The sequence below is a fragment of the Lynx canadensis genome, chromosome D2, assembly GCF_007474595.2.
Source record: "Lynx canadensis isolate LIC74 chromosome D2, mLynCan4.pri.v2, whole genome shotgun sequence".
NCBI lineage: Eukaryota > Metazoa > Chordata > Mammalia > Carnivora > Felidae > Lynx > Lynx canadensis.
Window position 1 is genome coordinate 80,312,458 of NC_044313.2, and position 27,339 is coordinate 80,339,796.

The 27,339-nt window shown below is 49.3% G+C and overlaps 1 protein-coding gene across 10 annotated transcripts in view; it reads left to right on the forward strand.

The window, feature by feature from the left end:
* Window positions 1-27,339, forward strand: part of SGMS1 (sphingomyelin synthase 1) — a 287,672-nt gene that overhangs the window by 168,528 nt on the left and 91,805 nt on the right. For 7 of the 10 annotated variants that reach the window (XM_032595243.1, XM_032595241.1, XM_032595244.1 and 4 more), the window contains 2 exons: window positions 78-253; window positions 1,880-1,960. The exons of 1 other annotated variant lie outside the window; for it this stretch is intronic. The gene's annotated coding sequence lies outside the window, so the exon portion shown is untranslated. Of the gene's footprint in view, window positions 1-77; window positions 254-810; window positions 911-1,879; window positions 1,961-15,105; window positions 15,205-27,339 lie in introns of those variants that run through there. 2 more of the 10 variants (XM_032595248.1, XM_030335451.2) reach the window with 2 other exon arrangements.

A 27,339-nucleotide genomic window follows, 5' to 3' on the forward strand; every position in this document is an offset into this window, starting at 1 on the left:
GATGGGCACTGAATATGCGTTATCTCTGATCTGTGTAACTTCTGACCACACTATGTGTCGTTATCCCTGTCTTGCAGGCCTGGAAACTGAGGTTTGGAAGGATTCGGTAGCCCGGCAGAGAGCACCCTGCGGGTGCACATCAGGAGTGGCGTTCAAGCCTGTTGGTCAAGCCCGTATCCGACCCTTCTCCACTGTCCGTGGTTTTGAGAGTCTTCCGTGCCAAGCGACCAGCATACAGAGCTCTTGCTAGCCGGTAAGCCTGGCACTCCGTCCTCTCAGTGCTGGGTGTAATCTCTAAGACCTTGGCTCTCCAGTCCTTCCCTGCTGGGCAGATTTCTTTGTTACTAGGAGGCTCTCTGGATTTATGCGGCATTTGGTCCGTTCTCTCCTTTCTTTATGCGCCCCCCCTCAGTCTCACACACACATGCGCACACACGCACCCACGCACGTGCACACGCACACCCTTCCGGTTTGGAGAACTTGAGGCTTCCGTCTATTCCATAACCGAGACGACAGTGTCTCTCATGGCGCCTCAGCGCGTGGAGCCATTTCATAATTAGCGTGCATCTCTTCTCCCTGAATGACAACACTGAGGCCTCAGAGAAACAGGTTCCCGTTTTGTACATCTTGTCCACTTAAAGCTATACATTCTTCATGTAAAATAAGCAATAGTTGCATTCTGCCTGGCAGAGGTGTTGTGTTTTCGTTTGGGGCTCCCCTGTGAAGGGAAACAAAGCAGAACTTCCTGTCCCTTTTAGGGACGTAGACCCTAAAGTGTTACGAAATTTAAAAATTGAAAGTAAAGCATTGTTCTGAATGCCTTGCTCTTGGAAGAAGGAAGGCACTTTGTTGAGGATGTGACATGCTCCGTGACTTACATGAATCTCCAATATTTGAATTGTACGCATGGGTAAGTTAGCAAATCTGATCCTTGAGCGGTGGCTGTCCCGGGTCCTGGGCCAATACCCTTGTCGGATCAAAGCATGCTTGGCTCGGCAGATTTTATCCTTCCTCTAATTGAATGTTCTCAACCACACAGTATACTAGGGGGCATTTGACCCTCTTTCAGAAAAGTAGAAATCGGGGCTGGGAAGAGATGAATGGACTTCCCCAAGGTCACGTGGCCAGGAAGCGGTGGGACCTGGAGCCACGGTGTCAACCGTGTGGTGTCCTGTTGAGGGTGGGGGCCTGGATCCCCTCGTGATTGATCTTTCCTGTTCTGTAAATTGTAGACAATTGGAGAAATAGAGCCAGGATCCAAATGGGAATCAACACAGATGGTCGCTTAATTACTGGTAAAGCAGGGTTGGAGACCTCGCAGGCTTCAATTACCTCCTTCTCTGAAACTGAAACAGAGTTCAACTCCAGCAGCCTTGACCCAGTCCTCCAGCTCCTGCTGGAGAGAAGCCGGCCGCCGTTGCTGTCCTTGCGGAGGGCCGGAGGGAGCTCCTTGCTGCCCCGCCCAGTGCAGCGGCTGAGCGCTGAGCCAGGGTTTCCTGGGATCCCCCCAGACACATTCGTCGCTTACTGTGAGAATGTGCCAGGAGGGGGCCGGGAGGGAGACGACTCTGATATGCTTCCTCCCAGGCAACAGACTAAAAGTTCTTCCCCAGAACATACGGGAGGGCATTTTAGGGGTTCACTTCCCCAAACCCCAGCAGTAGAAATACTGCTCTTTAAATTTTTTGTTTTCCCTTGGGGTTACGTTTGTCTCTCTCTCTATGTTGTTATTGTCTCCTTCCTTTTTGATTTTGAGGGCAAAGGAAGAGATGGCTGTTTTTCTTCATGTTTTGGTCACGGAGAACAGAAAAAGAACACAGAAACCCAGAAATGGGTCTTTCTGAGACGTACCTCATCAGATCCTTTCTCCTCACGACAGGTGATGGAAATGTACTGGCATGATGGGAGAAGCTGGTAACTTATAGGAAGCCAAGATGACAAGAATTTTCTTAAATAATCAGTAAGTAAAATTTTGTTGGCCCCTTGGAAGTCTTCCGATTACCGGGTGAATGTTCCACAAGAGACTATGGCAAAAGCATAGCACAATCAAATGACTGAAAAGTCTGAAAGAGAAAATGTTTAAAAAAGAAATACCCAAACACTTCAAAAAACTCATGCTCACATTTGAGCGATTATTCTTTCTGGTAAGCGTGTCATTTTAGGTCGGGAACAGCGGTTGGGGAGATAGAGCCTAAGTATTTAAGGGATTAAGGGAAGATTCCTTTTATATTAACCTCTTCTCAATAAGCTCTTCTCAAATACAGATATTCATGTTCCCCTCGGTTCCATGGGCCCCATTTCTTACCAACTTTTGGTGGGTACGTTTTGGAGGTTAATATGAAGAAACTTGAACTTGGCAACTGTGAATAAAATAGAGCTCCTTGTCTGCACCCTCTCGGTGCATCTCCTCTTGTACACATCTGTGGCATTAATGGTTGCTGGTTATCTGACAGTTAAATGTGGTTGATTTTGGTTTCGTTATAATGATGATAATGTCAGTGCACGGGGTTGCCTAGTGAAAAGGTTGTGTATTTCTGAGTCACACAGTCGGAGGCCTGACTCTTGCTGTTGTGCTGTTTAGTGGTTACTCAGCCCCTCGAGCTCAGTTGACTCATCAGTGTGTTGGACTTGATAATCCCGCTCATAAAGCAAAAGGCTGCGGGCAGTACTTTGTGCTATGACTAGGACATTATAGGGCCACCGTAAAAGTACAGCTAACCGTTGAGCAACACAGCTTTGAATCACCCGGGTCCACTTGTCCACAGTTTTGTTTTTTTTTGTTTTTTTGTTTTTTCTTTTCTTTTACAGCACAGTACCTGAATAAACGGGTTTTCTCTTCCTTAGGATTTTCTCCATAACATTTCCTCCAGCTTGCTTTGCTGTAAAAATACAGTATATAGTACACATAACATACAAGATGTGTGTTAATTGAGTGTGTTATCAGTAAAGCTTCAGTCAGCAGTGGGCTGCCAGTGGTTAACGTTTCTGGAGAGTCAAAAGTGGTACATGGGGCTCTGACTGTGCGGGAAGTTGGCATCCCTGACCCAGGGCTGTTCAAGGGTCCGCCGGAATCGCTTTTGTTCCCTATATTTGTATCACGGCTTCCAGATGATAAGCCCATATTGTGAGTCCAGTTGGCCAGCTCAACTTCCTGCTCCTGTCGGGCAGCCGTGGGTTAGTACTGGACGTATCGATAATCGACACGCGGGCAGATGTTAGGACTTGGCCCAGCCGGGAGGGAGGACGGGAGGAGGCGGAGATTTCTGTGGCGTAAATACTCCCCCACGTGTGGGAGGACCAGGAAGTGTGGCTGGGCAGGAACACCCCAGCCCGCACTTTGCTACCGGCCACGTACCGCAGTGCCCAGAACACCCTGAGCGTAGCCCCCCGTGACGAGTTCTGACCACTTGTTGCCTCTGCCTGTAGTCTCGTTTATTTGAGTTGTATGTTTGTACAATCCGAGTTCTAGCGATGGCTGTGTTTCCCCACGGGCTTGCCAAAAACCCCAAGAGCGTGACCGTCTGCCCTCGGCGGACCGGTGTGAACAGCACCACGGGCGGCACGTTTCCTGTGAAGCTGTGTTTCAGCCACAGTTCTTCAGGTGCCTGTCTCAGCTCCGGTGGTAAGGGTTTGATTTGGTGGATAAAAGCACGGTTTGCTTTGGAACCTCAAGGCCGTCCTGCGCCCATGCCTTCTGGGGTTGAAGACCAGTCCTGAGACGGGTTTCGAACGTCCACCTCTGTTCTTAGGCGTGTGACTGGAGTCCTCCGGGCGCGGCCTCGGCTTCGTAACTGGCGCGGGACCCCTCGTCTCTTCTGGCTGCGCGGTGACCGTGCTTGTGGTTGAGTCAGTCTCGAGTCTCTTCTGTCCCTTTGCTGTGCTCCCCTGAGTCCGCCTCTCATCGGGGACGAGCAGGCGGGGGTCCTCCTCACTCACGGTGGCACGTAGGTTTGCTTTGGTTCAGAAAGGAAGCTTTAACGAAAGTGAGTTGTCTGCAGAGGGAGAGAAACAAAACGAGACGGTATCTGGGCGGTTTCAGGTTCCCACAGGCTTGATGAAAATCTTGGGGAGGAGAATGGAGGGCCGAACGGAAACTGGACCAGATTGCTCAGAGTTTCTTCCAGAAGCAGTTTGTTTAGTGTTCTAGCTCGCCCTTGAGAAGGAAACAGTTGGAGCCTGAGATTGCTAAGGAACAGCTAAGATTGTGGTGGTTGTTTTTTTTAAATCTCACCCACCTAGCTCTCAAAACACATTCTTCGTTGAACCTTAAAAAAAAAAAATGCCTTGCATATTTCAAAACATTCGTTTCTGTCGGTTCCCTGAAACAGATTTACGTAATCTTAAAACACTTAGTTCTCTTATTTCCTCCTAAAACAATAGATATTTATAGTTCCTACTGAGTCAAGGACGGGCTTGGATTATTGCTAAAGTAATTCTTGTCCATTTCAAGCAGAAACTGATGGATAGAAATTGGAGACCTTTGCCTCTGGATAAGAAATATTAACCCACGTCGTGGGGCACCCGAGCGGCTCAGCCGGTTAAGCGTCTGACTTGGGCTCAGGTCATGATCTCACAGTTCATGAATTCGAGCCCCATGTCGGGCTCTATGCTGACAGCTCAGAGCCTGGAGCCTGCTTCAGATTCTCTCTCTGTCCTTCCCTCTCCCGCCTCCCCCCCCCCCCCAATTTGTGCGTGCTCTCTCTCTCTCTCTCTCTCTCTCTCAAAAGTAAATAAATAAACATTAAAATTGGTTTAAAAAAGGAAATATTGCCCCATGTCTCAAGTTGAATAAGGGTGTCTTTGGTGGCTGTGAAAGCAGACATGGGAAAAATGACCAACAGACAAACCTCACCGTGCAGAAAATATTCTGATTTATAATTTCTTCCTCCAGAATGGACCCGATGCTATTTCTGGACATCCCCAGTGTAGATGAGTGTTTGATGAGGGAGCTGTTAGGTGTGTGGTCTTCAGATGTGTAAATGGTACAGCCTTGCGTGATGTCCAGTCACCACACTCAGAAGTTTGCTCGGTACTTAGGACTTGTGGGTTATGGGGGTGGATTCCAGTACAAATAAGACAGCTCGTTCCACGTCAAAACCGATCAAGTGCAAACATAGAAAGCTGTGATTTCAAAATAAATGCAGTCAGTGTCATTAGAGGTATATTAACTACTCTGGAAACTCAACAGGAGAGAGAAGTTACCTGTGTGGCAGGAGTGATGAGGCCAGGGAGAGTTTTAGGAGCAGATGACATCTGAAGTGGGTGTTTTGTGAGTAATGCCTTTTTCTGGTTTTCTCAAGTTTATTTACTTTTGAGAGAGAGAGAGAGATCGCATGTGCATGCACTGGGGACAGGGGGCAGAGAGAGAGTGGGAGAGAGAATCCGAAGCAGGCTCTACATCGTCAGTGCAGAGGCCAACATGGGGCTCGAACTCACGAACTGTGAGATCATGACCTGAGCCCAACAAGAGTCAACAACGCCTAACGGACTGAGCCACCCAGACACCCCGTGAGTAATGCCTTTTACTTAAAATACCTATTTTAAAAATTCTAAAAGTTAACCAGTGCTAATTGGAAAGAACTTTTAAAATGTGAAAATTATTCAGACTGGAAAAATTCATCGATATCATCACTGCCTAGAGACACCATCAGTAACATTGTTTTTTTGCTTTGTTTTGTTTTGTTTCGGTATTCTGCCATACTCTTTCTGAGCCTGGATTAGATTCATCCTTTTTTCCTTCCTAAAACAGATTATTTGTTTTAAATATCATTTTAACACCTGAGTTGATTGACAGTGTACTGAAAGCATGCCACCGTTAATAAACACACCCTTACGTCGTGTTTGTTGTTGTCATACGGCACTTCACGTGTTATGTGGTCTGTGATGCGTATACCCAGTCCCCCAGTGGTGGGCATTTTGGTCGTGCTCAACTTTCCATTCTGGTAAAGCCGGCTGTGACGGACCTCTTTGAGCATGCGTTGTGGTGCACTTGCCCAGTTACACGCGCAGGAACTTGGAACAGAGTTGGGCAGTGCTTAGCGCGGTAGCTGGAAGGAGCAGTGTGAGGCAGAGGTGGGGGAGGAAGGTGTCATTCTGGAGCAAGGCAAGTGGATCCGCACGTTGAGAGAGACGGGGCCTTCCAGGTCACACCCTTGTCCTTTACTCTTGTCTGTTGGGAGCCATATTGGAATCTAGCTCCTACTTCCAATGAACATTCTGAGTGTCTTCAGTTTTCCTTAATTTCCCTTATTGTGGGAAGAATTAACTAGTTAATTGTTATGGATAACGGGTAATTAGATATTAGTTATAGATGATAGATAATTAATAGTTCTTCTTTCCAAAACTTCTGGAGAGCCTTAAGCAATCGGCCAGTCGGGGAGTGAACAAGTAATGGAGATTGGGAAGAGATTGTATGTATGTATGTGTATGTGTGTGCATGAGAGTGTGTGTGAGTGTATGTGTGTGTTTGTGTATATGTCTGTGTGTGTGTTTTTGTGTGTATGTTTGTGTGTGAGTGTGTGTGTGTGTGCATGAGAGTGTGTGTGAGTGTATGTGTGGGTTTGTGTATATGTCTGTGTGTGAGTGTGTTTTTGTGTATATGTTTGTGTGTGTGAGTGTGTGTGTGTGCATGAGAGTGTGTGTGAGTGTATGTGTGTGTTTGTGTATATGTCTGTGTGTGTGTTTGTGTGTGTGTGAGTGTGTGTGTGCGTGAGAGTGTTTGTGTATATGTGTGTGTGTGTTTGTGTGTATGTTTGTGTGTGTGTGTGTGTGTGTGTGTGTGTGCACGTGTAGAAAAAACTGAGAGCAGAGGAGCCGGCAGGTTTGAAAAGCAAAGGAAACATCATTAATACGTGTGCTTTATACACTTTTTAACAAACTGAGTAAAAATTTAAAGATGCTTTGGGAAAGATACAGATTAGGAGAGAAATATCATAATTTAATAATAATACTATCTTATATTTACTAGGTGCTTTTATGCGCTTGTGTGTTTTACTTGTTTTTTTAAGTTCATGTATTTATTTTGAGAGAGTGCACGTGGGGAGGGGCAGAGAGGGGGAGAGAATCCCAAGGGGGCTCCTTGTCGCCAGCGCAAAACCCTGGCGTGGGGCTCAAACCCACGAAACCTCAAGATCATGACCTGAGCCGAAACCACGAGTCAGACACTTAATCGACTGAGCACTCCGGTGCCCCTGCTTGTGTTTTAAATGCACGGTTTTACTGAAGCACGTCTCAAACCCCTTCTCAGGGAGAGTGCAGGATTCCCCCCATTTTGCAGGTAAAACAGAGGCCTCGGAGGCTGGCTTGGGGGGGGCATCCCCGGACTTGATGTTGGAGCTGAGGGCTTGGGGCGGGAGGGTCGTGAGGCCCTAGTAAGACGATCCCTGACAGGTGACATGGAGGGACAGCTTCTTTCGTCATCACCAATGGGAAGAAAGCACTTCCTGAGACATTTTCCCTTCCCTTCCTGGGAGATTGTGTTACTGCTATTGCCAGAGCTTTCCGGCCACCTTCCTTCCCTTTGGGAGGGGGGAGGGGGGAGGGTTCCGCTTTCCCACCCCAGGGGGTCAGGTTGAGCCCCGTGGCCAATCTTGGCCGGAGGACTTATTTTGGCCGAAAAAGTGTGACTAGTGACGACACATGCCATTTCCCAGCAGCAGAGGAGGCTTGCCGCGTCGCTCCTGTCCCTGCCACGAGGCCCGCACGTCCCAGGGAGGGGTGCTCCTTCCCCCTCCGTCCCGGGGAGGAGCACATGGGTAGCCACAGCTCAGTTCCAAGGAACCAAACAGGAGCCAGAAATTAGACAGAGACAGCCTTTCTCTGTCGTTGGTGCTCTGTGATGCCGCAGCGTAATTTGGCCCAAACCGATGTGTTCCCGCTGTCGTATTGCAGTCTGTCCCCTGCACTGTCGAGGTGAACCTTCATCACACGTTACCCCTTCAGCAAGGCATTTAACTAGGTATTTGGGGCGGCCCCCCTTGCCCCTCATTTCCTTCTTCAGACACTTGTCGGACATATCCCGGGTCAAGGGCTGGACGTCCAGTCCCGGCCCCCAGCCTCAGGAATCTTCGAACTGGGCGCCGCGTATCCGGAAGTGGTAAAACAAGGCAGGCGGCTGGGTCCTAGAGACAGTGTCACGTGGTCACTGGCGGGCCGTGCTCGGAGGTGAACCCGCTCTGTTGCCATCCTCATGACACCCTTGGAGTGGCTTTGCTCTCCGCCACCTAAGCTCATCTTCCCCCTTCTCTCCTCCTCCTCAACCCGTGTTTACTGCACTGTGTAGTTTGTGCCGAATGCTAGATTTCCTTACTCCCCACTTGCATTTGTGCTGAAACCATTTGTACCAGCTCATCCACTAGATTAGTGTCTGTGTCCTTTCTTTTGACACGTGTTGCAAGCGGCTTAACATCACACAGGACATTATCTTAAATTTTTCCTCGTCGTATAAATTGCTTAACATTTAATTAATTTATTACAACAAAATTAAACTCTCAGTAAATTATTGACTGTTTTTGTTGATTTTTTTCTCCCCTTGAAGTTACTGATTCTTTTTTCCGTGACGTGTTAAGGCTCTGCGTGGACTTCGTAAATACCTTACCTCCGTTCGGGACAATTCGGAGTTGAACTGTCTTATTTCAGATCCTGTGTCTGACAGTCTGACAGGTGTTCAGGAGATCTGACTTGACTTCACGTTCCTAGCGACTAGGTGTGGCTTCGGACCGTGGAGAGAAACCGAAAGTTCCTACAGGTCTGTCCAACCAGTAGTTTCCAGGCTAAGACAGTGCATGATTTGGCCACTCCCTTCCTCTCTGATTGAATTCAGCTACTTTCTGTCTTCTTACTTCTGACCACCTCTCCACTTTGACTTCAAAAGGCACATGGTTAATTTATTATTCAAGTCCCATCTTGGACCAACGGCTTTCAAACTTTTTTTGTCCAATATACGCAGAAGAAAAGGTCATCAAGTCGGACAGAAGGAACACTCAGGGAACTGCTGCGATTTATTGGTAATGGTGTGCTTTTAAGTTTGGGTGGTAGGTTCATGACTGTTGACTTTAATATCATTTTTCCTGACAAATAATGTTGAATGTATTTTCTTGCATGTATTAGATACTATCTAACCAAAAACTTTTTTCAAACGTAGAACACAGTTCATGTTGTTAAATGCACCCATTGCGTTTATATTGGCATAACTGTGACGTTAGTTATTTTAACAACTTTAATTTTCTTGTAAAACATCTTAGATGGGCATTTTAATAGGGAGTGCCCTCTGTTTTCAACAGAGCAAAATAATTTTGTTTTGAAGACACTATTTATTGACCTTTGATTTCCCGATGATCTTCATGTAAATATAAGAATCAGTATAGTTGAGGGCTCACCCAGAGAAATATTTTCTTTTGTTCTAACACAGAGAAGTATCCTCTGTTGGGAAGGATATCGAAAGTTAATGTCTGGTTATCGAAAGGGACTGGCCACTAGTCCCTTCGTTTTTTGCAGGAGAATCTAAATATTTACAGAGTCTGAAACGTTAGCTCTCCGTCCCCTCAACTGTAAGCCCACGCCTGTTTGTCAGCTATGGAGATCAGACATGACAGCCCCAGCTTGGGGGTCAAACATACATGGCTTTGAAGCCGGCTCTGACTCATCTTAGCCGTTGACCTTGGGCATCAAAACCTTCTTGACGCCCAGTTTCCTTGTGGGCTCAGTGCGGCTGTTAACACCTGCCTTGCTGTGTTGTGTGCACTTTAAATGGAAGTAACATCTGTACAGTAGGAGCCACTGTCATGACTGGATGCTCAGCACATGAATTAAATTGAGCGTATTGTTCTTGTTCCAGGTGGAATTTCAAGTACGTTTTCCTGTAGGAACAGTGTGAAGAATGAGGTTTGAGTACAGTATCAGAAATATTATTAACACTGTACTTGGATCCATCATAAGTTAAATAGGCTTTTAAAGACTGGCCAGAGGAGCCAATGTCTGCATTTTATCTCTAGTGAAATGCATTTCAGGTACCACCCAAGGGTTCATTGACTCCAGACCTTACAAGTGAACTTTCAGAATGTAATTTATTACCAGGTTGAGGACTGACTGTTTAGATAACCTCTTGCTCAGACATAAAATGGAATGTCTTGACAGGTGGTGGTGTTATTTTGGGCAGACAGATGAGCCCTCCTTTCTACTCCTGAGAAGGAAACTCACCTTCTGGAGAACTTACAACTCTTCCTGCTGAGCCGACGATGTAGTTCCAGCGTAGACCGGCCAAAATTGGGGCCTTGACCACTGGGTGGGCGTGTTTTTCCTGAGAATCTTAAAAATTCCAACTATGGGATAATCCCTGTTAGGGGCAGAGCTGGGAGGTAAGTGGAAGAAGGCAGGTTTCAGGAAGGGAGAATGGAACCGCCTGTAGGAGCAGAGATGCCATTTTGCCCTGCTGGAGCCATTTCGCGTACGTCCTCAAGCCCAGCTGCCCTGTGGCTTTCCTGTTGCTGGGCTACTTAGAGTCTGCACAATGCACCTCGCTCTTACCCATGATGCTCCACGTGCCATTTCTGTTACCTGCAAGTTAAAGAATGCTGACTGACTTATGGGGTTGATTAGACTTGGAATACTGAAGAAGTTGTGTCTTTGTCATGGCAATTATAATAAATATAATTACATAGTAGGACAGCTGATTGAGGACATACCTTTTTGAGAACAATGGTGGTGTTGATTCCCAGTTCATAAAAGCAGAAATGTATTAGCAAAATCAAAGGGTGCTAGTGACTGTGTGTGTGTGTGTGTGTGTGTGTGTGTGTGTGTGAGAGAGAGAGAGAGAGAGAGAGAGAGAGACAGAGAGAGAGAGAGAGAGAGAGAATGACTCTTAGAACACACTGATGATCACCAGAAGGGAGGTGGGGGGAGATGGATGAAAAAGGCGATGGGGATTAAGGAGTGCGCTTGTTGTGATGAATACCCGATGATTAAAATAAAAACTTTGTAGGGGCGCCTGGGTGGTGCAGTCGGTTAAGCGTCCGACTTCAGCCAGGTCACGATCTCGCGGTCCGTGAGTTCGAGCCCCGCGTCAGGCTCTGGGCTGATGGCTCGGAGCCTGGAGCCTGTTTCCGATTCTGTGTCTCCCTCTCTCTCTGCCCCTCCCCTGTTCATGCTCTGTCTCTCTCTGTCCCAAAAATAAATAAACGTTGAAAAAAAATTAAAAAAAAATAAAATAAAAACTTTGTAAAAAAGAGAGAAAGAGGATTAACGACTCTTGACCGGAGTTTGCTCTAACGCACGCATCTTATGACGTGTAGATTTTAAACCAAATAAACACAGAAATTCACGTGATGATTCTAGCAGTTGGGAGTTGCCTCGAAGCACGGCCCTTTGCTACCACTTACAGTTGCGAGCACCTGCAGGTGACCCAGTGGAGGCTTGTGGCTGCACCGTGTACGTTGTGAGAGATGTTTGTCTTTAAGGAGCAATTGGTACTTTGGCAAGATTGGCAGATGTGTGTACGTGTGTTCCTTTCCAGCAACGGAAGGTGAAATGACTTAGTGCCTCTGTTTCCTTCAGTGGGCCAGTGCTGGAGGAACTGAGACCTTATGTGATGACACTCTTTTGTAAACTGTACTTCCCTTTAGGAAGCATCCGGTTCGCTCTCTCTCGGCAGTGGCGCTCTGTATCGTTGGGGCATGTCATAAAGAGCAGAGAAACGCGCCTGCCACTTGAGGTCTGCTTGCCAACTGGTCTGAACAGCCATCAATGGTTGCTTACTCTCGAGGGGGCAGCAGTCAGAAGGAAAGTTTTCCTTTCTCCTTTGCGGCTGTTGTAGAACTGAAACACCATGTATCTCAATGACAGCTGTTTCTTCAGAATCTGTTACGTCCTGGTCTTTGAAACACGATCTCTTCCTCCGATGGACTTTTGTCATCTGGGGGGAGAGAAAGGTCAGGGGTCTCAGGAAGAAGGAAGATGCCACAGTTCTGGAAGTCCATTTCGGGATGGAGTTATAAAGAATAAGGTCGGTAGGCATTTGGAGGAAAGGAGAGTTGTCTAAGGCTTGACCCCGTGAGGAGGGTTCCAGGAAATGGAAGTGTCTAGAAGGTGACAACTAGTATGAAGGGCGAGTTGAAGGTCTTCAGCCCCGGAGCCTGTATGTACTGTGCCTGCTGCTTCGAGGGAACAAGGAGACCAGTTGGGTTATTTGACTGAGGGTTTTCAAGGTGGAAGATGGCTGTTAGACAGTTGGAGGCCAGCTTTGGAACGACTGACACCGTGGCCTGGGCCCCGTGGGCTCATGGTCACTTTTTTTGAACTGTGCAATGATAGTCTGTACTTTGCATAATAATTTTAGGGAAAAAAGACCTCCTAGAAACAGTTATCCTTTTTCTACGGTGAGAACATTCCAACAGCATTGGCAACTGTGTCCTCATTCCCCAAGCATAAAGGTCACTGTAACCGTCTTTTAAGTGCCTTGAGTTATGGTTGCAGGTGAACATATTTTTAAGCTTTGCTTCCTAGACAGAGCACCCAGGCTATGAATTTTAAGTTTGACTGGATCCTAGGCAACAGAAGCAAACTTAATTGTCTCTCTCTTTCCTGTACGGCTACTTTCCCTTCCTCTTTCATGTACTTCACTGTATCTGTGTATGTCTACACACACGGACAATTGCATTTTCGAGACTGTAGGTGTTGTTTACAGAGTTGCTCGCTTACCTGTAGGTTGCGTGTGTGTGTGTATCCTTCTGATATAAAAGAGCTATTCATGGTGTAACAGCCAACATATTATCAGTTTGGCCAGTATAACTGGTTATAATAGTTTTGTAAACAGAAAATCACTGTGCTTAAAAATACGTATTAATTTGCGTGACTGTTTGAGGAAGGTTGCCTATAAAGCAAATATTTTCCTTTTGATCTCTGCTATAAAACCAGGTTGTTTAATTGGTAGAGAGAGGGAAGGTTTATGGCATGGTGGCATGCTGGACTTTCACATTTATCAGGTGCTGGCGATGATGCATTAGGAGCACAGAGGGAGGGACCTGGCCGCTGGAACAGCACTCAAGGGACACCCAGCCTTGGTGACCTGGCATAGGGGAATGAGTGCATGAGCTGGGAATGGGGGAAACGGTACAGATATGTGAAGCCCACATAGGAGGCCCTCATCATACCTGTTGATACTGAATTCTCTGGAAAGGGGCAGGGCTCAGATGACTCCAGAATTTCACTTAAAGCATCCAGGATGATAAGATTACTTTTATGTGAGAGTCAACAGAGATTTTCAGCTTCATCATCTAGACTGGGCGAATGTATGCCTGTTACTAAGCATCAGTGTGAGGTCATAGGCTTACCTTGCACCTGCCCTTTTTGACCATAACGTTGGTCTGTCAGGTGGAGGAATTCTTAGAGACCTTAAGAGAGATGATGAAGCAGTTTGCTTAGGGCTGGCTTCCTGGTCACTCATGGGCAGAGCTGGGATTAGAGCTGCAGCTCTGGGTTCCTGGTGCCCTGTTCTTTCACTCTTGCATGCTGGTTTGCAGAAAATCCCAGTTTAGAAAGGGCCTTTGATCTCACTCTAGATCTCATCTTTGCTGATGAGTATTTTGAAGAAATTTTGGCCTATAGAATGACTGGTTCTGAACAAATATGCGAAAGTTAAACTTAGGAGATCTTCTCCAAAGCCAAGAAGATTTACTTTGTAGCTTAAAAAAAAATTCTTACTCGGCTAAAACTCTACTCCCACTAACCATCAACTCCTTTCTTTACTGGTCCACAGAACCTGGTGGTTCTGGAGGCTTCTGTGATTTGCCAATTCCCAGTTACCTAAAGTTTCCTTTAAGTATTTTTACTCCAGAGTTATGTTTAGGGCACAGTAACCCAGATGGAATGAGTATTTGAAAATCATTCTTACTTTTTTAACAGTTGATTTACTGTGGCGTCAATGAAATCATTTCCATTTTAAGCCTTTTTTTTTTTTTTTTTTGGTAGTAAAGCTCCTATTGTATAACACCAAATCCCAGGATCCTAAATCAAAAGTTTCTTTAATTTAAAAAAAATGTTTATTTTGAGAGAGAGAGAGAGAGAGAGAGAGAGAGAGAACACGTGCGAGCAGGGGAGCAGGGGAGGGGCAGAGAGAGAGGGAGAGAGAATCCCAAGCAGGCTCCAATCAGCCCCACCTGGGACTCCATCCCACCAACCAAACCCTGAGATCATGACCTGAGCGGAGACTGAGCCACCCAGGCACTCCTCTTTAATTTTTTTTTTTTTTATAATCACTCAAATAAGGGACTCAGACCATACAACACCTGAGTACTATTTCAGCTCTAAAATTATTTGGATATTTTAACATTGAAAAGACTTTTTTTTTAAAGGCTACTTGGTCCATAGTTTTGGTGATTCTGACTCAGAGCTTAGAGGGACAAGACAGCACCGGTGAGTGCCTGCTGTATGTCCAGCACTGTGCCAAAAACGCTGTCCATGTATTATGACATACGAGCTGTCCCACAAGCCGTGTCAGGCGGGTGTTTGGTGCCCCTTCTCTGCAGATAATTAACTTGGCCAAGGTCATTCGTGTCAGAGGTCAGGTCTGAATCTGCCGTGATCCCAGATCCCATGCTCATTACATCCAGAATCACCGCCTAACTCGAGAACTTTTCCCCGAAGGAGTGGAAATCAGCGTACATCCACTGCTCAAGTATTTCATAACAAGATTAATTCTTGTTTGGAAAGAGTTTCTGAAGAGCCATCCACCATTTCCTTGAAGTTGTTAGAGGCTGAAGTTAGAAAAAAAGAAAAAAGATTTTTTTTTTTTTGTTTTAAAGGCTGTAAAACGGCCCCGAAGCCCGATATAAATCAAGAAAGGAAAGTTCCGCCTTAGCCGCCAGTGAACACGCTTATTGGTTAGGACTGCCCGGGCTGACTCATTTCTTTTTTGCTGTGTTAGACGGCCACACCCTGCATTCCAAAAACCCTCCGCCGCCCGGCCACGCCCGCGGCCTCCGCGCCGGAGCCTCGGGAGCGGCAGTCGGCGCGCCAGCTGCCCGCGCCCCGGAGCCCCGCGCGGGTGTCCGTGTCGGGGTCGGCGCGCGCCGGCCGGCCAGGCCGCGGGGCGAGGCGCAGGGCCCGGGGCGCCCCCCTCCGTCCCCCCTCCCCGCCGGGGCCGCGCGCGCGGGCGCGCGCTCACTCGGCGCCCCAGGAACCGTCCCGAGACCGCCCCCGGGGACCGGAGACGTAAGCGTGCGCCTTCGGGGACGCGTGGCTCGGATCGGGTGCCGTGCGCGGTGCGCGGTGCGCGCCGCGCTGGCGGAGACGGCGGGCCCGGGTGCGGGCGGGCCCGGGTGCGGGAGGCGGCGTGCGCGGACGCGCCGCACGTGCGCGGGGCCCGGCTCCGCTTGGGGGCGTCGCGCGTCCCCGGGGCAGCCTGTCGGGCGGGCGGGCTTGCGCGGACGGCCAGGTTCCTGGGTTTGGGGGAGTCCCCCCTCAAGGTCCAGCGCCCGTGCCTGCCGAACGTCCCCGGCGAGCTCCCGTGCTGGCGGGGAGCCGGGGCCAGGGCGGCACGTGCTCCGCGTGTTTACTCCACCGCCACGCGCCCTGAGCGTTGTGGCCAGCAAGTGCTCGCGTGACCGGTGCCTAGAAGTCCCCGCAGAATGCCCGGCCTGGCGCCCCCGGCCCCGTGGGTGCTTGCTGTGCGCGGCGGCCAAGTCACGCCGAAGTGACAGCCCGGAGACCTGAGGTCTCCGTCCAGTCCCCTCTCTACTCTGTTGCCTTCTCCCTTGAAACTGTACGTAGAAATAAAATCGTGGAACTTCCTTAAAAATCTTCCTGTGTCGAATACGAGTCCGCTAGTGCACCGAGATTTGTTTGTGTGCTGTACGTGAAGTATGTTTTTGCGAGGGGGTGGGGAGGTGTCCGGGACAGGAGAAGCCGAATCTCGTGATTATTCTGGTTGGCTGAGGACGCACACAGTGCCACAGACGTGTGTCGCCGTCAGAAACACGGACCGTCCGGGCAAGGCGGGCCGAGGGCGTCCTGGTAGCGGAGCGGGTGGCGGGAAGGTTGTAAACTGAACCACGAAGTTGCGAACGTGAATGGCGAAGCTGTGAGTGGTGCCCTTCTCCTTCATTCACGGAGACAGAGACGACTGCAAGCCGACAGGCCCTGTGGCAGAACGGCTCTTTGCAGCTGACTTCGTAGCTCTGGGAAGGAAACCTCTCTAGAAAGAAATCCACATGTAGTAATTAAATTAATTGGATGGAATTTTTAATTAGTTACACCTTGACCTCCGGGTAGCGCTGTGTCCAAGCTCACAGGCTTGTTGCTCTGTCGCTCTGACTTTAACTCATCAAGTGCCTCTGTGTGAGATGTGACAACACGGAATCCTGGTTCTTTTGAGGACCAGCCTGTGATATCGAAAGAAATGGCGTGAAGCGCCCTGGGGTAGTTGGAAAAGTCCCCCCACGGGCGGTGACAAGGGGAAAATACTTTGGTAAATCTCTCCAGTCTAAAATCTAAAGGGATGAAATAAACTTAGATTTTTTTTAAGTTTCCTTTTTCAAGTTTATTTATTTTGAGAGAGAGAGAGAGAGAGAGAGAGAGAGAATGTGGGGAAGGGGCAGAGAGAGAGAGAGAAGCCCCACTCAGGGCTTGAAGTCAGGAACCCTGAGATCAAGAGTTGGACACTTAGGGGCACTTGGGTGGCTCAGTCGGTTAAGCATCCGACTTTGGCTCAGGTCATGATCTCACAGTCCGTGGGTTCGAGCCCCGCGTCGAGCTCTGTGCTGACAGCTCGGAGCCTGGAGCCTGCTTTGGATTCTGTGTCTCCCTCCCTCTGACCCTCCCCGGTTCGTGCTCTGTCTCTGTCTGTCTCAAAAATAAATAAACATCCAAAAAAAAAAAAAAAGAGTTGGACACTTAACCGACTGAGCCATCCAGGCGCCCTTAAATTCGATTTTGATTTGAGCTTTGCCTAATAATTGTGACAGGGCCGGGCATTTAAGGACCTGCTATTAGGCAGTGAGATGCTTTACGCCCATACCTCATTTAACGTTTACATTATTGCCGAGGGATAGAGGTATTGTTTGTTTTATAGTTGAAGAAGCAGCTTTGGCAAGGTTACATCATCTCCAGATTTCACAGCCGGTGAGCTGGGTTTACACTCGAAGGTGGCGTTTAAGATTTGGTCATTTTTCCATGTGAAATAATCCACAGGAGTTTCTTCATTCAGAGCAGATGTGTGTGTGTGTGTGTGTGTGTGTGTGTGTGTGTGTGTGTGTGTGATTTTAAACGCTCCTTGTTGCCCCCGTGCCCAAATGCCGAAGTTCAAGGAATAACGCATTTACTTTAGGAGCCCATGGTCTTCAAATATTAACTAAGCAAAACCCTGTTCTCGATGAACCTGTTAGCGCATGTGACCGCCTCATAGTTACTGATTTAGGGTGACTTTGTACTGTTTTTTTTTTTTTTTCTTTGAAGCCCTTTTCATTGTGGATTTGCAGATTCTTCCTGCTCCTTCCTCATTCACCCAAGGGCAAGGGCAGCTCAGGAGTTCTGTCGTTGTCGAATCAAGCCGCCTGGTCCGTGGACATCCAGCGGTGGCATTCTCTGCGTGTGAGTGTGCACCCGCAGTAGTTTCTCCGTGATGTGACACGTTTTTAAACTTGTTTTCAGCACACAGGTTAGCGTCGCACCTGTCTGTTAGGAACGGTGAGGTCGCGAAGGTCACGCTCCGCGCGCTACGACTTTTCTTGTCAGGCGAAGGTGACAAAGTCTCCGTGTGTCTCACCAGGGGCGGCCGACAGCAGGAGGGTCCATCTGCTGGGTCGTCTCTTGGGATATCCCGATGAAAGAGAACGAGGCCGTGAGCTGCAGTATCTATGCCAGAACTGGGTACTGCTCACACCCCCACCTTGTCGTCGTCACCGTCTGTTGACACAGAACGCCCACCTGCCTTCCGCGGCAAGATGCCGGTGCCGTGGCCTCCTCCCGAAACCTGTCTAAATCCTCGCCGCACTGAGTGACTTGAGTTCTGGAGGATGTTGAAAGCACATGCCGGTGTGATGAGAACACCCCTGGGGGGTTATCTTGCGAAAATCATGGAGGGGAGGAAGTGTGCCGGGCAGCTTGGCTTTCAAAACTGCGGGTGGGGGGGATGGTCAGTTCTGGAAACTTGACACTCAGGGCTTACGTTGGCATCATCTAGCAGAACTATAAATGACAGTCTTGAAAAGACGGGTAGGGATCGATTTAGAAAGAGTGGCGACGTTTGGTATCCAGCATCACTCCTTTCCATCTGACCTCATTTCCTTTTTGGTGGTGACCGGACAGGTATGTCAGCATTACCGTAGGTGATGACAGGTCGGCCTCAGCCAGACAGTTAACAAAAGTGCTCTGTGTTCTTTGCTCAAGGTGGGACAGATGTAGGTGGGACAAGTGGGTTTGTGTCTTGTCCCAAAGGGGGATGGTCGGGAGGGTGACGTCAGCCTCGCGCAAGGTGCCAGCGGTGTGGGGCCCTTGATAACAGTTGGAGGAAAGACCTCACGCACTGACGGAGGTGGAGTATTTAGAACCAAGGAGGCGACGGTCCCTGAGTTCTCTGGAACATTGGAGATGGTGGTAAAGAACGGGGACTCGGGGGCGCCTGGGGGGCTCAGTCTGTTGAACGTCCGACTCTCGGTTTTGGCTCAGGTCATGATCTCAGAGTTCATGGGCTCGAGCCCGAGTTGGGCTCTGCGCTGACAACACGGATCCTGCTTGGAATTCTCTCTCCCTTTCTCTCTGCCCCTCCCTCCCTCCCTCTTTCTTTCTCTCTCTCCCTCTCAAAATGAGTGGACAAACTTAAAAAACGAAAAACAGAGCAGGGAGTCTGGCTTGACCTCGGGCAAGTTACTTGACTGTTCTGGGCCTCTGTGTCTTCATTCATAAAACGCGGTCAGTAATCCCTACTTTATATGGTGGTCAAAGATGTCCAATGATTAAATTAGATAATCCACGTGAAGTGCTTAAAAACCAAGCCTGATGTAAATTGTATGTGTGAGATGCTAGTCCTCTGTTGATCTTGCCTTTACCACTTTGGGCAAAGCTGTGTACGTTTCTCGGTCTGTGTTTCGGTGTGTGCCCAGAATGGGGTAATCCGGTTTGGCCACGGGTCTGGAAACTTTGAACAGAGGTTGAAGACGCTGGGGACGCGTACCTTCGTGCAGAGGCTGAAAGATGGTCGTTGCGTCCTGTAAAGTGAAACACGGGGTCACGTTCTCAGTTGTGTATGTTCTATCCAGTCCAGCAGGTGCTTTCTCTTAAGGAGCTGTCGTCTGGTATCCTAGAAATCTCCATGAAACTAGAAGTTAGAAGCGCTCTTTCTTGGTATCAGTATGATCTAACTAACAGTGATGCGATCTGAGGCACTCAGCTGAACGCAGTGGTTTCCCGGGCTGGTGGGGAGGAGTGTGCTGTGCACGTTCAGTGCGCAGAAGCCCGGCACGCTGCTAGCGGCTGCCTGCGTGGGAGGAGCCCCTCGCCCAGGAATGAAAGGTCCAGTCCGCATGTCGTCAGTGCTGAGGTTGAAAGCCCCTGCTTGTTCACTCTTCAGTATGTGTTTCTGAAATTTCAATCCTGATCTTTGCTCTAGCTCTGTCAGAGGGAGCGTTAAGGGTCTGTTTAGGAAAGGGCCTGGGAGAGTTCATGCGTTCTGGAATGTGCACACGTATACAGCGTCTACACTTTATTAGCAGCCCAGCAAGATCTCATTTGCTCCGTTCCCCGGAGGAGTACTTTACAGGGGTTCAGGAGTCAGATAAGCCTGTGTTTGCATCTCGGCCGTACTGAATTAACCCGCTGTGTGATTTGGGGCAAGTTTCTTTATCTGTGAAAACCCAGTCCCTGTCTCATGAGAGTCGCAGGAATAAACGAGGCCACGTACATAAATCTTGCAGTCCGGTTCGTAGGCACAGTAGTAAGCCATTGTTTTGTTTTGTTGTTTTTTTAATTAACTTTTATTTATTGATTGGTTTTGGTGGTGGGATTAACCGAGGCTTGCTGACATGTGAGACTTGGAAAGAGGATGAATAGAGAAATTGGATTTCTAATAGCAGAAAGACAAGAAACAGAAAAGGGGTCCTGGTCAGGATTCAGGAGGCTGGAGTCTTAGGAAGTGTGAACTGTGGCCTGTGGGGAAGGTCCGTGGCATGCACCGAGGGCAGAAACGCTTCAGAGCGGGCACAGCAAGAGCCCTGTTACCCGCCCCCCTCTCCAGCCCAGTACTCACCCCCCACCCCCACCCCGCTGCTGGGACCAGCCCGGGGCCTTTCTGCCTCTGTGAGCTGTTCTACCGTAAAAACTTGTTTGGAGCGTTTAATCTTGGGCAGTTTAATTAACTCTGTTTTCTCATCCTACTCTTGATATTGTGGTCTCTTAATAGATTTCCTAGTGCCTTAAGGTACAGGCAGCACCCCCAGCCTCGTGTACACGCAAACGTGTGAACTCTGCAGCCTCGGTGACTTCCTATACCCGCTCAGCCTCCCCACGGAAGATGCAGCAAAGCTTTCACGTGACTGCTCTTCCTGTCACCGCATTGGTGTGGCAGTCGCGTTCTGGGAGTCCGGAGGCCATCCGTGAGTCAGGCAGCACATCCGTGAGATCAGTGGAAAGTTCGTGTATCTGACTTAAGAGGGATTTGGTGCGTGTGTGATGAGGCGTGGGTGGAAAGATTGGCCAAGCCGCCCACGGTGCCCACAGCCCACCTGCTCTCCGCTTTGTAAAGGGAGAGGGTTTCGCAGCTCGGTTCGTCTTCCAGGATTGGCCGGAGAGACGCAGCAGTGAAAAGTTCCCTGGCTTAGCAAGAGGTTCTTACTCGGGTTGGAGGGTTGGAGTGAGTTAGTGGACTCTTTTTTTTTTCTTTTTAATCATTTGTTTTTTAATTTACATGCAAGTTAGTTAGCATATAGTGCAACAGTGATTTCAGGAGGAGATTCCTTGGTGCCCCTCCCCCATTTAGCCCATTTCCCCCCTCCCACCACCCCTCCCGTAACCCTCTGTTTGTTCTCCATATTTATGAGTCTCTTCTGTTTTGTCCCCCTCCCTGTTTTTATAGTATTTTTGTTTCCCTTCCCTTATGTTCATCTGTTTTGTCTCTTAAAGTCCTCATAGGAGTGAAGTCATAGGATTTTTGTCTTTCTCTGACTGGCTAATTTCGCTTAGCATAATACCCTCCAGTTCCATCCACGCAGTTGCAAATGGCAAGATCTCATTCTTTCTGATTGCCGAGTGATAACTCCATTGTATGATAACTCCATTGTATGTGGTACGATATACCACATCTTCTTTATCCATTCATCCGTCGATGGACATTTGGGCTCTTTCCATACTTTGGCTATTGTCGATAGTACTGCCATAAACACGGGGGTGCGTGTGTCTCTTTGAAACAGCACTCCTGCATCCCTTGGATAAAAACCTAGTAGTGCAATTGCTTGGTTGTAGGGTAGCTGTTAGTGGATTCTTAAAGAGATTTTGTTTTTGCGCTCAAGGTCCCTGTTGCCTTTGAACTGAATCGTTTGCATCCTACTGAACACGGGACTTGAGCCCTCGAGTGGAGTGAATGTCAGTACGCTCCCCCGGCAACTTGCCTGTCTCTGGGTTTGTGGAAGTCTTTCCTCTTGGAGCAGCGGAGAGACTTCACGCTGTTAGGGCAGGAACGGCCCGGGAGCAAAGCGCAGCAGCCACAGCCCAAGCGGCACGTGGAAGAGGAAGGACTTGGGGATCAAAACCCACTTCTGAGGAATTTGCGACACAGGCTAAGCCCCGTAGTGCTCGTAGGCCGTCATGAGGCCACCCTTCAAACTTGCTTAACTCCCCTGATTAAACGGAAAGAGAAGGTGATGTGCCAGACGCTCCTGGCCTCACGCTGCCTGAGGGTTGCTGGGTTGAGAGCGATAATGACGAAAACTCGGTGGTTCTACCAGAGAACCCTGAGCTGGGTACACAGAGTCGCAGACCTCTGTGCGGTCAGAAGGAAAGAGGTTGATCATCCAGACGAGCTGAAAGTCAGGTTACTGATGGACGAAGGGGATGACAGACGACGTAGAGTCCTAGGTGGCGCCAGTGGCCACAATTCTTGAAGCCCGATTCGATGATTTCCCCGCTTAGGGTTCTTCCCCATCACTTTGCTTTCTCAGATGTGGGTGAGACCAGAAAATTCCCTGAGCTGCGACAGGCGTGTTGAAAGGGCTCGAAGGCTGACCGTGTATTTGCTTCTGCCGGGTCGCGTGCCGCACTGTTTGCTAGCGAGATCGCGGGTTCTGGACTTGTGCTGAGTCACCAGACGTGAAGATAGGTTTTTGCAGGTTGAAACGGAGTCCCGCCGAAAGGCCCAGACACATCTCGGACACAGAGGGAGCAGAGCGATTTAAAAGTGTCAAAGTAGAACAGAACAGCGCACCTCCTGACCCGTGTCCATGGGCTTGTATTCTTCACAGTTTAAGCTTGGTGTGTGATCAATTCTTTGATGTACTGATTTAAATAGGTCTCGTGGGTGTAGTCTTCCTCTCTGAAAAAACATCCGACCCCCTTCCCAGAAATTCCTAGAGCCTTCATTTCACTGGAATCGCCGGTTTCCACCAGCAGCGTGGTTGGTCTGTGGGTACCGGACGTGAGGGCTGGGTAGACCCCTTGCCCCTTCTCACTTGGGAGAGAAGACCAGACCCCGAAAGGGACCGAAAGACATGTGCGGGGTGAGCGGGTCCGTGGGGGATCCTGTGACTGTGCCGGGGCCGTCTGTGCGCCTTTGAGATCCGACCGTTAGGTTCCAGACCGCGCTTCGCCTTGCCCTGGCCCCTGACCCCTGCAGAGCCCCCCCCCCCACCCCCACCCTCACGGTGCGGTGTCAGCCACACAGGAAGCCACAGAACGTAGCTCCGTCCCATGCCCACCATGCTTTCTTGGGATTGCTCGTGGGGTTCCTCGTGAATTCTGCTTCGAGCAAACATGGCCAGCAGATTCCAGCCTCCGGGCTACGTGACGGTTTGTACTTCTCCCCACACGTGTTCAGCTGGCATTTTTATTTTAACGCCACCGTGAGTGCGGTTAGATGTGCCGTCTCCTGATCGTCTTGCTGATGAACCGCAAGGCTAATGGGCCACCCCGGCGAGTCCTCTAGGGGACGGTACCCTGCAGACACGCTTGCTTCTCGGCTGGCCCCCGTCTTCACTGTGAGCATGCTCGTCTCTGGGACTGGTGAGGCAAGGGTGTGATGACCGTTGCAGTACCAGTCTCGTGTGTTTTTCGGTTTGTGTGCGTGCTCCTGCTGCTGCTTCGAAAGTGTTGAGAAAAACGGAGTGTAGCTCAGTGCTTATTCATGCTGGAAATGCGGTGTTCGTCCTGTGAGTGACTCCCGTGAGCATGAGTAAAGCGAGCCGGGACACATCGTTGTAGTTACAACGTCATCTCACCCATTCCGGCTTCGCTAGGGAGCCTATCCTGTAATTGTCAGGAAATCGCACAGATTACCCAGCAGCCAGAGAAGCCCCCGGTCAGAGCAGTTCATAGCCAGAATGTCACTGATTTTTTTCATTGTGTGTTTTTTAAAAAATTTTTATGACAGAGAGAGACCGAGCACAAGCGGGGGAGGGGCAGAGAGAGAGGGAGACACAGAATCCGAAGCAGGCTCCAGGCTCTGAGCTGTCAGCCCCGAGCCCAACGTGGGGCTCGAACCCACGAACTGAGATCGTGACCTGAGCCAAAGTCAGATGCTTAACTGACCGGGCCGCAGGTGCCCCCACTGTGGTTTTTTATTGCTAAGATTCTTTTAAAGGTTTTAAATAAATACAAGGAAATAAAGTTTTAAATGAAAGAAGTCTGCGGTTACTTGGTTGTCAAGATGATATGTCCGTCTTTGGGCATTTGGGGTTCTGGAAGCTGTGGTTCCTTTTAAAATCTATTCATACAAGACTGCTTTTTTAATACTTTGTTGACACTGTTAAGCTGGAAGTTTTCCTGCCGTCCACGTTGTTGACAGTAATAGATTTTTGCGCGGTTGAGCAGCCGTTGGAGGAAGACCTGTCTAGCACGTCACCCGGGAGAGTCACCTTCTTACAGCCTTAGCATTCACTTCCAGGAGCAGAGTCCTCGGGAGGGTCAGGAGCCTGATGTTGTTTACTCTGTGTCCGTCCGTGCCTCGGGTGGAGATGTGGAAATGAAATGTTTCCAACCCAGAAACCCGTCCTCACCAGCCGGCCCAGATCGGGGAGGTCGGGGGGCACGGTGTTCCACAGACTCCGGGGTGTTAGGATGGCCAGATGGCGTGTGGTGCAGAAACCACTGCGTCCCAGTGACCCTGCAGGGAGCTGACCAGCAGGTGGAAAACAGAAAGACATCTAATGCTCTCTGTGCGTGAAGAGCTACTCCCCTTCCCGGCCCTGGATTCGAGTCCAGGCCTGTCCTTAGCCCCCACCGTGTCCTCCCGACTTCTTCCTTCTCAGGCTGCCACCGTGTTCCGAGGAGCTTCCTTCTCTGAAACCGCCTGGACCACAGTCTCCAAACATGGCATGTCCGTGGTGGGGAGCAGGGAGGCTGGGAGTTGTTGTTTTTAAACTGTGACTCGAGTCTGCTAGAGGGACTGATCCCTCTACAGAGCCTGTGTCTACACCCGCTCGTGCCCCACCACAGCCCACAGAACACCCTCGGCAGAGCTCCTGCCCCACAGTGGGCGTGGCCGCGCGCATTCTGCTGCCCGGTCCCCTGGCCGCTGGCCACGTGCAGACTTCTACAGCACATACGTGACCGTGCAGTGAAAATGCACTAAAATGAACAATCCGGTTTCTAACGCGCACCCGCTGCATTCAGGTGTTCAGTAGCCACGTGGACCTCGTGGGGGGGGGGGGCGCGGGGAGCAGATACAGAACATTTCCCTCCTCTTGCTCCGGGGAAGGTGGTGCGTGGCGGCCTCAGGGAGAAGAGAGGCCGGACGGCACTGAATCCCTTGTCCAGGAATTCCTGTGTAAATCAAAACATTTCCAGGGCTTACTTTGCTCCTTTAAGCCAAATGATGGTACGTCGCTGAAAATTTTAGGTTTGTGCACGTTTGAACTTGGCATTGTAGGAGAGCGTGACGGGTTTGAGAGCAGCCCAGGCTGAACCTTGGGCAGGTGGGGCGCGGCCGGTGCGGGTTGGCCGGGGCCCACGGCAGGAGACTAGAAGCCGCTTGGATTCACCGCGCAGGGGAGGTTGGTGAGGTGTCTTGTACCCGGGCTGCGAGCTGGGCACGTGACCTGGGGGTCGGCCGCAGCTGGAAGTCTCGCGGCTCGGGCTGCGGAAACGAATGGGGGGCCCGGGTACTGACCCTCAAGGGGCAGCTGGGCCGAAGCCACAGAGGGGGGTCCAGATGGGTCTGCGGCGAGGGACGTGCCGACCCTTCCGCCGGGGCCTCCGTCGCGCGGGGCAGGCCCTTCGCTGGGGTAGAGCCAGCCGCCAGGGACAGGAAGGGCCCACGCCTGGCAGCCCGCTGTGTGTTGAGCCGAGTACCTGTGGAGCGGGGTGCAGGGTGCTGGGGGCAGGGTGAGCCCCTTCAGACACGCGGCGTCCAGCAAATCGCTTTCACTGCGTCCCTCCAGCGGGACTCCCACCGCCCTCGGGGCGGGGGCTGTGGCGCAGACCCTGCGGCAGAGCGGGCGCAGTTTTAGGTTCTTAAATTGGTTGAAAACTTGCTGAAGTGCGTTGTTTGCAAGGTGTTTGTTTTTTTTTCTTAATCAAAGTTGGTATTTTAATTCCAGCGAGTTAACCTACAGTGTAACACTAGTTTCAGGAGTTCAAGGTAGTGATCCCGCACCTCCGAACGTCACCCCGCGGTCCTCACGACAAGCACACGCCTTCGGCCCCAGTCACCTGTTATCCCATCCCCCACCCGCCTCCCCTCCGGCGACCATCAGTGTGTTCTCTGTAGTGAAGAGTGCGTTTCTTGCTTTCACTTTCTTTCCTTTTGCTTGTTTCCATTTGGTAAATTTTCCCTGTGAGTGAAATCATATGGTATTCGTTCTCAGACATGTTACTTAGCATTAGTCTCTCTGGTTCTATCCACGTGGTTGCAACTGGCAAGGTTTCATTCTGTTTTATGGCTGATACTGATACTCCATTGTATGTATTCTCTGGTGTGTATGTATATATATGTGTGTAAATATACGTATACACACCACACCTTCTTTATCCATTCGTCAGTCGACAGACATTTGGGCTGCTTCCATAATTTGGCTGTTATTGATAATGCTGCGATAAACATAAGGATGCATGTACCACTTAGTTCATTTTTTTTTTTTTTTTTAATTTGGATAAATACCTAGGAGTGCATTTGCTGGACGTAGGGTAGCTCCGTTTTAAACTTTTTGAGGAACCTCCATACTGTTCTCCACGGTGGCTGCACCAGTCTGCGTTCCCACCAACAGGGCACAACGGTCCCCTTTTCTCCGTATCCTTGCCAACACCCGTTGTTTCTTGCGTTGTTGATTTTAGCTATTCTGACAGGTGTGAGGTGATATCTTGTGGTTTTGATTTGCATTTCCCTGATGCTAAGGGATGTTTAAGCAGCCTTTCATGTGTCTATTAGCCGTTTGTGTGTCTTCTTTGGAAGAATGTCTCTTCATGTCTTCTGGCCATTTTTTTCACGGATTATCCATTTTTTGGGTGTTCAGTTTGTATGTTCTTGATGTATTTTGGGTAATGACCCTTTATTGCATATCATCTGAAAAATACCTTCTCCTATTCAGTAGGTAGCCAGCAGCCTTTTAGTTTTGTTGATTGTTTCCCTCGCTGTGAAGAAATTTTGTATTTTGATGGAATCCCAGTAGTTCATTCTTGCTTTTGTTTCCCTTGCCTCAGGAAACATCTGGAAAGAGCTATTAATGGCCGATGTCACAGAGGTTACTGCCTATACTTTCTTCGTGGACTTTTATGATTGCAGGTCTCACATTTAGGTCTTTAATCCATTTTGAATTTTGTGTGTGTGGGTGTTTGCTGTAAGAAAGTGGCCCAGTGTTATTCTTTTGCGTGTAGCTGTCCAGTTTTCCCAGCACCATCTGTGAAGAGACTGTCTTTTTCCCCTTGGGTATTCTTTCCTGCTTTGTTGAAGATAAATGGACCATATAATTGTGGGCTCATTTCTGGGTTTTTCTATTGTGTTCTGTTGATCTGTGTGTCTGTTTTTGTGCCAGTACCATACTGTTCTGATCACTACAGCTTTGTTATTTAACTTGAAATCTGGAATTACAGTAGCTGCAGCTTTGCTTTTCATTTTCAAGATTGCTTTGGCCATTCGGTGTCTTTTGTGGCTCCACATTTTAGGATTGTTTGTCCTAGCTCTGTAAAAAATGCTGTTGGTAGTTTGATAGG